This window comes from Amia ocellicauda, chromosome 2 (assembly GCF_036373705.1).
Source record: "Amia ocellicauda isolate fAmiCal2 chromosome 2, fAmiCal2.hap1, whole genome shotgun sequence".
In the NCBI taxonomy this organism is placed as follows: domain Eukaryota; kingdom Metazoa; phylum Chordata; class Actinopteri; order Amiiformes; family Amiidae; genus Amia; species Amia ocellicauda.
Window position 1 is genome coordinate 37,336,460 of NC_089851.1, and position 11,263 is coordinate 37,347,722.

The 11,263-nt window shown below is 38.1% G+C and overlaps 1 protein-coding gene across 2 annotated transcripts in view; it reads right to left on the minus strand.

Annotated features, from left to right (window-relative positions):
* The window catches only part of yes1 (YES proto-oncogene 1, Src family tyrosine kinase), a 49,655-nt gene extending 39,051 nt beyond the window's left edge, over nt 1-10,604 (minus strand). The window contains exon 1 of one of the 2 annotated variants that reach the window (XM_066723413.1): nt 10,023-10,604. The gene's annotated coding sequence lies outside the window, so the exon portion shown is untranslated. The remainder of the gene's footprint in view (nt 1-10,022) is intronic. The other variant, XM_066723412.1, reaches the window with a different exon arrangement.
* Between the last annotated feature and the right edge of the window lie 659 nt (nt 10,605-11,263).

The following is an 11,263-nucleotide window of genomic DNA, read 5'->3' on the forward strand; positions in this document are numbered from 1 at the left end:
AAGATACACAATAGTTGGTGCCACAAATATCAATATATTGAGCGTTTCCCTATATCTTGTAATATGAATAACACTGTTTTGCCGAGGGTTTGCATGCTTTAAGCATTAAATGGAGGCGTATGTTAAAACATAACGGTAATGAAAAGCATTTTTATTTCAGAAAGAGCGAGCAATTAGACCTTTAAGTGAAGATATTATACTCACTGCAGCCCCTGGGTATACATCAATTTTCAAGTGTGTCGGTTCAGAATTACTTCAGTTGCTTTGCTTCTGAATTTCAAACTAAAAGCAGTAAAAGTAGACTACATTAAGCTATCGCCTGTAGTTTGTTTAAGGGATATTTTATTGTTATGGGTCTAAGCAGATACAAAACAATTTGTATTTGATTCCGAACCATCTACTGGTACTGCAGTGAAAATACATTTGTTATAAATTTCTTTCAATGGGTCTAACTAACCGCTAAACCAGAGAGCACCAATTTCCTATTAATCTCATGTTTCATCTCCCAGCAAAACCATGGTTATAAACCTTTGCTGAATCCCATATTTATGGTAAGAACACTGAGACTTTGATTTAATAGTAACAAGTCTACAACAATCACTTCATTGACCTGTTTAAAACCTCTTCAGAACAGGCCCAGATCAGTCCACTTAGATCAGATAAACTCTCAAAGGTAGCTTTGCCAGTCTGAGCTGCAGCCAAGGAATTTTATCTATAGTAAACAAAACATTGAATGTGCCTCTAACCCTTTACGTTTGGAGGCGAACCATCTTACCTTGGAGTCTGCTGTAAAAATTGTTCTTATTATTGTCAGCTTTGTACAAGTAAACACAGGTAACAATGAATTGTTAATCTCCCACACCCACACACCAAATTAAGAGAATCCGATTGGTAGAGTTCAAGTGAAAAGTAAGCCCCATTCGCACTGAAATGCCAGCCAACGTTTGATTGCTTTTTTCCTGTTGCACCCCCATTTACACTGGCTTTAAATGCTGGCAAATTGCAGGATGTACACTCTCACATAGAAAACAGAATGCAGACATTAGTTCTGTAGCATAGGCGAACTGGCCATCGGGCAATTCTTGCAAATGCCAGAAGGGGCGGTCCATTTTTTAGTTCGATAAGCTGGTCGATTCCCAAGTGGGCCGGTCGCCCTTTGTAGACACCCGGACCGCACATTGCCAACACCTCCCCCAAGACCACACGTCGTCAGCACCTAGACAACATAAGGACTGTACTTTGTCGGCAGCCAGAACCACACTTTGGCAACCAATCACTCCCCCCCACCGGACCGCACTTCGTCTGCACCCAGAACCGCACATCGCCAACACCCCCAGCCCCCTCCCCTCCCCTCCCCTCCTCGGACCGCACTTCGTCGGCACCCAGAACCACAAACCACACTTTGGCAACTCCCCCCTGGACCGCACTTCACTGGGACACAGACTTCACCAGCCGTCACCCACTTGGGTAAAAGTCCAGGGCCGTTTTTTGGTCCCAGTCCGCCCCCTGCGCTGTAGCCTTGGGACGATCAAGATGACACAGAAGCCTGTAGATTAATTAGAAGACACACAGACCAATATCCTGGATGTGTTTGTAAAAGTTCAATCATTTCCCCGTTTTGCCAGTTTCTTTCCATTGTGTTTACTGGGCTATTGGTTCTAACCGGGGCGGCGGTTCAGTTCGGACTCACTACCAACAACAAACAGTCAAGATGGAAAACCAAACGATACGTCACAATCTAGGTTGTGTTTCGTGCTATGACCAGGTCATCAGGCTGTATGGTTGTGTTTTTGCGGTGTGGTCACTGGCCCAGTGACCTCAGTATGAGAGTCGGCTCAGGGTCGCGTAACAAGAGGCATTGTTTGGGGTCTTGACATGTACTGCAGCAAAGTTAAATCAACTAAAATACACTGGGGAAAAAAGCATGCCATTACATTGTGTGTATATCTACACTACCAGTCAAAATTTTTAGAAATTATAAAATGACTGGCATTTAGTCTAGGTCCCGAGGTGGAAAATTGCTGGTGTCAAAATGCAGGCATAAACACATTCACACAGACCTTACCAGCAACAAAATGCCACCAAAAACCCAGCATTTGTTTTAGTGTGAATGGGGTAGTACAAATCTCTCTTTCAACAGTTTGCAGGAAACTAAATCATGAGAGATTTAAGTTTCCATTAGTAGTACATTGCTTTTAAAGTGCCAATTATCAAAGTTAAGGTTCAAAATCTGTAGGTAGTGTGAAGTTTTCTTAGTTACCACTAAAGCATTGCTTTTTCTGGAAAATGCAACTAATACTTTTATTATTATTGTTGTTCAAAGCAAATCAGACTTTCACAGAGAGTTCAGCTCCATGGCTAGCTCAAAACTAGATGACAATGAACTTTAAAAGTCACCACTGTCAGTGCAATTTGCTAACAGCAAAGATAATCTCACAAATAAATACATTTTGGTTACTCTGTGTGTCATAGTAATTCTCAGTGCATCAGAACATCAGTCTAATCAGCCACAGGGGCATTATTGTATACGTAGTGGAAGGGGGGAAACAAAACTAAAGGAACCACAACAATCGGCTCTTTGCCTAGCATTTATAGTTCATTGCCATTGTAATTGCATTCCTGCCCCACCTCACCCAATACAACCCACATCTGTCTGTTTACGGCCTAATTTACTGTTATTTCAAACCCATCTGTTCACCCATTCTCCTTTGTGATCAGGTCTTTAAAAGAATAATGAATACAAGCCGAATTCCAAATTCCCTTACTTTGTCACGATCATAGATTTCTCATCATAGATATCATAGATAGTCTCCTTTGTTCCGTTTACCTTACCTGAAGGATTACTGTGGACAAAGACCCAGAGAGCTACTAACAGAGTTGTTCATTCCCTCAATTAAGAAACCTTACAAGTGTGAATTATTAATGATAAAGACATCTCACAAAATAATCAGCATGACTTGTAGGACACATTGGGCTGACCAGGCTTTTTAAGTACATTTTCAAACACAGTTCCCACTAATGGCCTTTACCCACAATGTAATGGGTTTTTGTAAAATAATTATCATGTTCAAATGTAAGTTTTTTAGGTTTTTAGGTTGTTTAGAAAGGTCAACATCAGATGGTATCTCAATCTTCATTGAAATCTGAAAGCAAATAAGCATCCAACTGTTACAACAGGGCTGCGGTTTCTCAGCACTAGTCTAGCAGGGCATGATTTGGTTATCACTCAAGCTTTTGCCAGATGAGCGGTTCATAAACGTTCCTTTTAATCGCTCTCGCACACTGAGGGTGTTTGTTTATCGAGCAGTGGAATGGGCCGAACGTGGCACCCTGCCGCCCCTTGCCAATCACACAGATGCGGGCTTCCTTCCGTGCCCTTTGTTTGCTCCACCACCTGCTACGCCTTTTAATAGTTGGAATGCAAGTCAAGACAACTGAAGCCAACGTTTACATTGGAGCCATAGACTGATGAATGCTCACATTGAGCCCGCGAGGATTTCCTTCAATGCCTGCTCTATGCTTTCCTTCCTAGAAATCCCAAAAGCCAAGAGGCTGACTTTTAAAATGAATATGTTGCATTTGCAGAAGAGAGAAAATGTTACTGTAAATTAAGCCAAACCACAATATTTTACAAGAAATGAACAGGCTGAAATTTCCTCTGGCTGTTGTGGCGAATAATAAGTCATGATATATATGATACATCCTGCATCAGGTGTTTAATCTCATTTGTTACTTCATCCAAGATGCAGCACAAACAGTGCCCCATTACTTTCGTTTGAACTTAAAAACTACATACATTTAATTGATGAAAAGCATAATGCTGTACTGACAAGTTAATTTTCCACCATTGCCTCACTCTTAGGAAAATTATCGACATGAGCTCTCCTAATTAATTAAAAAAAAAAAAAAAAAAAAAAAAAAGATCAACTAAACAGAACTGTAAGTACTGTCTAGCATCATTAATTGTTGGCTAAAAACAGATAAAAAAACAGCACCAAAGCCAGGATCCTCAGAACACAGCAGCTGTTCACAATTGACAGCAGTCAGTTGCTGCTTTTCATAAAGCCCCCGTCAGCTCACCACTGCTTAAATGCTAACAGATTAATTGCACTACTCTTACATATTCTCTTTAGCCTCTATTGCTGAACAACTGCCTTGTACTTGGTGTGACAATCATCCCACACTCCAGGACCTTAAATGCATAAACTCATCTGTTCTGCAGGAAGCACATTTGTAACTGGCACAAAAACAAACTTCACCACAAAAATGTTGAGTCAGTTCAATAATATGAAATTAGATGGCAGTCAAGCACATTTAGTTGTGAATCTATAAAAGCAATATAACAATCTTAACACATTAAGAGAATTAAAATCACAATGCCTATTAGTGTATTATAACGGTTTTACATAATTCAATTATTGCGGTTTGAAGGCCATTTATTCTTTGTACCCAGCAAACTAAAAATAAAATGTACCAAAGGAGAGCCCTCGGCAATGTATGCATTTCCAAGTTTGCAAACACACTTAACAGGCTTATAAAGGTCACATTTAATTTCAAATAAGAAATGCATTAATGTTTGTCATTTTACTTTATCCTTGGGAGGGAAAACAGTCTACATGAAGCTCTTCCTAAACCAATATATTTGTAATTTCCCAGCACATTTATAGAATGTTTTACCTAACTTAAGGTAATAATGAGCTTGTATATGGGGTTTGCCATATTTTTTATTTTTCTACTTCATTCAACAAGGAAGTATTTAACATGTATTATTGCAGTAATATTTACAATGTACAATACAACGTTTATGGGTGAAAAGCACACACACACACACGTATGTATAATTAGATAATAGAACTTCCACAGATATATGCAGTTTCTCCGTATTTTGGTATTTGAATCATGTTTATATATGGAAAACCACAATAGAAATGCTGCCAGTGATATGCTGTTAAATGCCATCACTTTCTAGAATCACATTACAGCCCGAGAAAGCAGCTGCCAGAAATGCAACTGTTACAAACAAGAGTGACAATATCCTGTCTGTTTTGTGTGCTCTGTTTCACTGCCCTCCAGTCAGGTGCAGGATTACTGTGAAGGTATTGCTTCTGACATTTACAGCCACTGCATGCTTAGGTACCAGTTGTACAATTCCAATGTCAGCTCAACATTTTCACAAATTTTCCATTTACATCCACTATAAAAAGGCTAGATGCGAACATTTTTCTTTTTTTCTCTTAACCAAAGAAACATCATTTATAGAAACATCAAATGACCAATCTCTTACGTGTTAAAAATAAATAAAGCATTTCTGCTACAACAAATGATTGTGTGACAACCAAGGTTCAGTATTCAGCTATGCACATTGAAGAACCCCGGAATGAACTCTACCATTGAGAAAAGTTACACTTGTTTGCATCTTTGTGTCTAGACACTGCATGAAAGTCTATCAGTTTTGTTCCTTAAAGATATTTGTAAGTATATAAATTAAGACACTCTTCATATGAAAAAGAAACAGTGGGTCGAAATAGCAGTAAAATATGTTTTTTTTTTTATAAATGAGGTACAATTGCTTTATCCATAAGAGTGCTAAGAAAAATATTCAACATCCATCACTCTTGCAAATATCTTCAACTTGGTGGTTTTGAGTTCCGCTGGCCTCAGCAAATTTTGAAGTAGTTAACATGCTTGGCTCTCCATCACTCTGTCCACCCAATTCTGAAAAATATTCATTTTAAATGTAGTGCACTGCACCGAAAAAGAGGTCTTAGAGCTGCAGCAAGGACACCACAGCAAGAATCAATAAAATAAGACTGAACAATACATCCCAACTGCATTTACTCCCTTTTTGTACTTACTACCTTAAAATTTAGATGTAGTTCTATGGCAGAGTTGTCCAAATAATGTGACCAGCACAACAGGTTCAGTACCCAGTACGGGCTGCTTTACAGGAGTTTACAGCTTGTAAAACATGCAATGACTCAAACTGCTATGAAATGGCAATGTCTTATATCTATGCTTCTACTTGAAGTGTAGTTCATGAAACATATATTCGCCTATTAATTCACAGAAGCGTACCAAAACACGCAAGTATTGTTGTTTTGTTTAAACGAGATAACCGATAAGTGATATATAAGATTGTTTTTTCAATGCCCAACTACCTTAACATCTGATAATCACTTAAAGCCATAAAGGTTTAAAAAAGAATCCTAATACTGCAGTTTACAGCACTGCTAAACTCTTTTTACTGCTAAAACAAAGCAGAGCTGAGTCAGCTGGGTGATTTGAGGATTCTGTCACACACCAGCAACTACTGTGACTGGGTGTAGTCTTTAAAAAAAGGTGTCTGTGCTCCAGATGATACTGATGGTCTGCTACTGTCAATGCAACCCACAATGGGTAAAGAATCAAGCAGCTTGCCTTTTTTTCTGCTCCAGGACCAGTGAAGACAGTAATTGGGATTTTAAAATGGTGTATGAAATGGGAACAATAATCATTTTAAGTATTACAATTAAATGAATAAAATGTTCAACAGAACAAGACAGTTTAAGATTTTAAATATTTTTTGCCACATAGGCAAATAAAAGATTACAAAATATTTTTTTCTATCAAGATGAACTCAGGATTGATTCAACCTTCTTCAGGGTGAGACTGAACATATCAATTTATAAAGCTGAATTGCTGGATCAACAATTTGCTTAGAGCATTATCTATTAGAAATAGGACTGTCTCCAAAGGTTCCAAGGTTTGTTCACTAGCCAGCAATTCAAAAAAGTTCTGAGCTTACAAAGATTTTTTCCCCCTCTTCCTAATATACATTTAAAAGTATCTGAATACTTAAAACGAACAATAAATAATATAAATCTTCAGATTAATAGAATGCCTATTACTTAAGCAGAAGTTGTTGGATTAAAAATGAAATTCTTTCATTTTACCTCTGCTTGGTAAGATTATAATGACAGTTGCATAATATATTTGGGCAAAAGATAAAGTGAAGGCCGTTAATATAACAATAAACAACTTTAAAAAGCAATATTATTTATAGTCAAATGTTTGTATAAACACACATAAAAGCATCACATCTTCAGGTGAAAAGTTGCACAAGAAATACTACTAATACAATAGTACTACTACAAATCATTGGTAACCCTGTACTAAGCTTGATACTGCTAGTGACAGACAACATGACTTGCTACAATTCTAACTTTTTTGATGATTATTGTTTCATTGTTTTAATTAGAAGGGGTCTGCTATTTTACCTCGAGGCAGCTTACTGAACTTGTAATCCAAGTTGCCTTTGGCAATACATTGGTTTTTATTTTGCATGCCACATTTGAGCACTGTTTTAAATGGTCAGTCAACTCATTTCCATCTGATGTGGGGTAGTGCAGAGGAGGTTTAATAATCTAAAACATCAGCTTTTACTATTTTTAGTATACCTTAAAAAAAAAAAATACCACAAAACATCTCTACTTGTATTAATCACTTATGATTGGGTACTCTGTAATATAGAGACAAATATTCTCTCTCATTCTGTAAGTGTATGGTTGCAAAGCTCTCCACACTCACCTAACCACATCTTTATTTCAACTTATACATTATAAAAATTCACCAGTGGCGGTGAAACACCAAGTATTACGGAAATATTAAATATGCACAAATTAATGCAGAATATGCTGTAACTAAAGGGGTATACTAAAGACCAGTGTTTAGTGTTGCTAGTCATATAAAATACATGTTACCTTCTTCTGCATGCACCCGAAACAGATAATTTCACACTCTAATGGGGTTTGACAATTAAAATCTTTAAACGCATTCACGTGAACCAGAGGCAATGAACTATAGGGATGCTCTATGGAATGTGCATCAGATGCAGCTATGGCTGAGCATTAAATAAAGCATTTTTGAATCACCCCTTTAAATCATTTTATGATAAAAGGGTTTGACTTTTCGGCTTCACGAAAAAGGCTGACCTTGTTGGAACATCCTTATTATTAAAAATGTTTAAATATTGTAACATTTTGAAAAATAACTCTGCACATCTGACAAGAAACAAATGTGCTCACCCAAGGCCAAGTTAATTTTAAAACTGTAAGTTAAAAAAACATCTTCATAACAGTCAAACGTGAATTTCTGGAATAAAAACATCCAGGGAAAAAAAAAATGGGACCAATATAATAGCTGTATGTTCTAAATATTCTTAATAATGTTCTGCAGTCTCTTCAGTTAAATAGATTTGCTCTTGTGTATTTTAAAATAAATGTAGTTTATGTATGTGACATTAATTCAATGTTTCATTTTGCTTAAAAAGCACAAAAGCAACAGATTAATTACAAATCAAACTGTATAAGACAGAAGACTGTATTCATCTTTATTAGTATTACATCCTCTTTGTAACACACCAATAAATGTTTTCAGTTACTAGACAGACCAGAGTGACAGGTAATGCTGGAAAACATCCAACAGATTGCACTTCCATAGAATATGACACTAGATGCTGATCATCTTTGGATACCAATCCATCATGTAAACAAACCGCCATTCCAATCACTTATAACGGGCACTGGGAGAGGCTAGGGCCATTTCAGTTGTAAAAATCCACAAATCGCCTTCGACAGGTTGCTGTAATGATCTATCCATGATTCACAAAATTGCATTAACCTCATGCAGATGCTGTATCATTTTAATGTAATGTCTATGCACCAACCCTGATTGGATGCAATGGCTTGGCATCAAATGTGAGGGTTAGAAAAGGGGGGAAAGCCAAGTGGGATGTATCAGTGGGTTGTACACTGAATAACACATTTGCAATATTAAGATAATTCTAGGTGCCACACGGGGGGGGGGGGGGGGGGGGGGGGGGGGTGAGATTGGGGTTAATCCAACAATGCAACAGTTCTGCTGCACACAAATTAGATCAACCTTCTTTAAAATAAAAATATCACAACAGATCTAAAACAACACTATTTCCAGTGTCATACTCTACTGCTATACATTTAAATAGATAATGGTATACATAGCTTACTTAAAATAAAAGACTGCATACAGTCCACACAAACTACTTCAGCTATTATTTAATCTGTCATCTCTAACTTAAAACCTAGCCTCTAGCCACAAAACAAATCAAAGAGCATTTTTCGGGTTGCATTCCTGTTCTTTGATCTGTTATTCTATGTTTTATAGATATGTCATTTTATAGATATTATAATGAGCATATACAGAGATAAAATGGAATTATGAAGTTTGAATATGCATGATTTAACACAAAGCTACTGCCACACTTGGAGGAATTTCATTCATACTGTTCACCACAGCTGAGCGCAGTACTGGCAGCGTTGAACACTAAGATCCAGGTTTAAAACATGCAATACAGAATTACAGATGCAAAACGCTATATTGAATATGTGATGGCAGCCGTAGCAGCAGTATGGCAGTAACAGGAATCATATTAATAAACATAATAATAATGATAATTATAACCACAACCACTAAGAGGCCAATGCTGATGTTACACGGAAATTCAAATACAATATGATCAAGAAACCAATGTGTCTATGGGTTCAAACTGCTTCGCGTCCTGAGACACAAGGTAACAGCTGTTGCCAGATTTGTTCCCATCCGTATAAAATGTAACCTGTCACGACAACGTTTTCGACACACTGAAACCACGTTTTTCTTGCCACGAAATCAAAACGATTCCACATTCAAGGAAAAAAACAAAATAACCAGGAGGGGCTGATTTAAAAGGCCACCGTATGCGACAAACCTGTGCGTTCAACTTTATGACCACGTTGTTCATAAACAGGGGAAAGGGACGGGAATTGCGTCTCGTTAAAATGGCATTTCTTTCAGGAAAACGGCATTGTATGGTCAGCATGGAACAAACAAGCCCAAAAACCACATTTCTATGGTCATTTCAAACTTTCTACACAGCATTAAATATACATATAAGCGAGACCGCAAGGCCTAGCCACCTGATTTTTTCAAATAGCTGGGAATTAGCCTGGGATTTCATAGTTTCTTACCTTCTTTCTAGCCTCCCTTCCTTTGTCAGCTTACATACGTGTCTTCCTTTGTCTTTGCCCAAGTGATAAGACTTTCGACGACAACCACGGCAGTCTGTTCGCGTTATTTCAAACTTGAAACCCCTGCCTCTCCCATCTCGGTTCCTTCCAAGACGCGCAACAAACTGTTTAATAATATTCGGCGAATAAAAAAAACGCACCCTCCCCCCCCAACAAAAAGCGACACGGAAAGGGGGAAAAATGAATAAAAAAGAAACAAAACAAAAAAAACACAAAGGCAGAAAAAAAAAAAAGCCCGAAAGCCGCAACCAGAGCAGAATGGGATCTACATGACAAAAGACGAGCAAAGTGACTGCTGAAGTCTAGCAGTGCCGATGTACTTCCCCCTCACTAAACTTGGAACAACCTATCCTAGGATCCGACAACATGGCCGCCCTTCGCCCGGAGAGTCACAGAGGAGCCACACACGGCCAGCCTCCTGTCTCTTGGGGGTTGAGGAGACGTAACATGCGTTTAGGAAACCACCTGTTCTTCCAAAAGCGTTTTCTTGTGAATAAAAGCGTAATGCGACGTGTTTCTCACATGTATACACATGCACTGCGACTGTGGGTTAAACAGGATAAATATGGGCGTGAGATCGATCCTCTGCCGCCCTCTAGTTAGTGTCCAAGGGAAATGTTGGGATCTTGGAGCTGAAGCAATGGGATTTGTGCCTGAGAAGTTTCCCCACTAGCTCGCATTGAACTCTACACAATGCTGAGGGCGTTTTGCCAGGCTCTAGAAGTAAGACCTCAGAGGGGTTGACTTGGGTCAGGAGTGTAGATGTGATGAGTGCTTTGATGTTGTGTTAGACAAGTGTGTGCAATGCAGCACGCTTCAAGTAAATGTGCAAGAACACAGGCTACACAATCCTTTGCTTTGGAAAAGAAAGCAAGAACTGAAGGAGTACACATGGACAGTAGATATAACTTTTGGACAGTTTTATGCACAATTTCAGAGGATTCATTTGAATGCACCTTTGCATAAATATATATATATATATATATGGTTTGTGCAACTAATATAATCAATGCAAAACATGTCATTGTTTTCTCCATTTTGTACAATGTATTTTGGGACACGGAAATCATGCTTTTAAAAATGAAATGGGGTCAGGAAAGTCATGCTTAAGCTTTAGGGGAAGGGAAGCACTTTTCACTTCATTACCAGTTCTGTAGACGTATAATAGATCAACAAATGTA